Consider the following 788-nt stretch of genomic DNA (forward strand, 5'->3'; position numbering starts at 1 on the left):
ACAGATCTTCCTTAGGGGAGAGGCTGGGTTGTCTGTACAAAATGTTCGCATCGCTGTCCTTCTATTCACACACTACGCATGATTAGTGGTTCCGTGAGGGAAAAAAAAACGCGACTGAGAGTGTCTAATAAGTCCCTAGTTGTATCGCCAGTTGATGCACTTGATCAAGAAATGGTGAGAGTTCATAGAAAAATACTTTGCAAGTACTTAGAAACGGCTTCAAGTGGTCACCAAGAGAAATCTGTCAGCAATCAAAAGTCTCCAAATACACACTAATTGATTCCAGTTTGGCGCCCAAATCCAAGAATGACAGAAGACTTGGATGTACACTGCAAGCATCTAGAGCCACGTGAAAGCAGTCAGTAAGGAATAAAAGGGTTATCAAGCATTACAGAATGGCCATTAAATGTATAACACACTCAAATGTAATCATCAAACCCTCTTTATAAATAACATAGATACAAATGCAATATTTTCTCTACTACACTGCAATGAGATGTTAAGGAATATGCTTTCCAATATATGTAAAAGTACATCCTATACAATAAATCACAAAAAACTAGGACAGAAATCAGTCCCCAAACGACAGATACGAGCAGCAGTGAGGCAGGCCGTCGCTTCGGGGTCATCGTCATTAATGACAGTCCGAAAGTTCATGCAAGGTCATGGTCGATTTGTGTTGAATAACAAATTGCAATGACGTAGGCAAATAGTTAGCATAAAAACAATTTTTTTTTGAGAATATCACCAGATAATGGAAAACTGAAGCACGAAAGAGGTAAGGAATT

The sequence above is a fragment of the Penaeus monodon genome, chromosome 22, assembly GCF_015228065.2.
Source record: "Penaeus monodon isolate SGIC_2016 chromosome 22, NSTDA_Pmon_1, whole genome shotgun sequence".
NCBI classification, from domain to species: Eukaryota; Metazoa; Arthropoda; class Malacostraca; order Decapoda; family Penaeidae; genus Penaeus; species Penaeus monodon.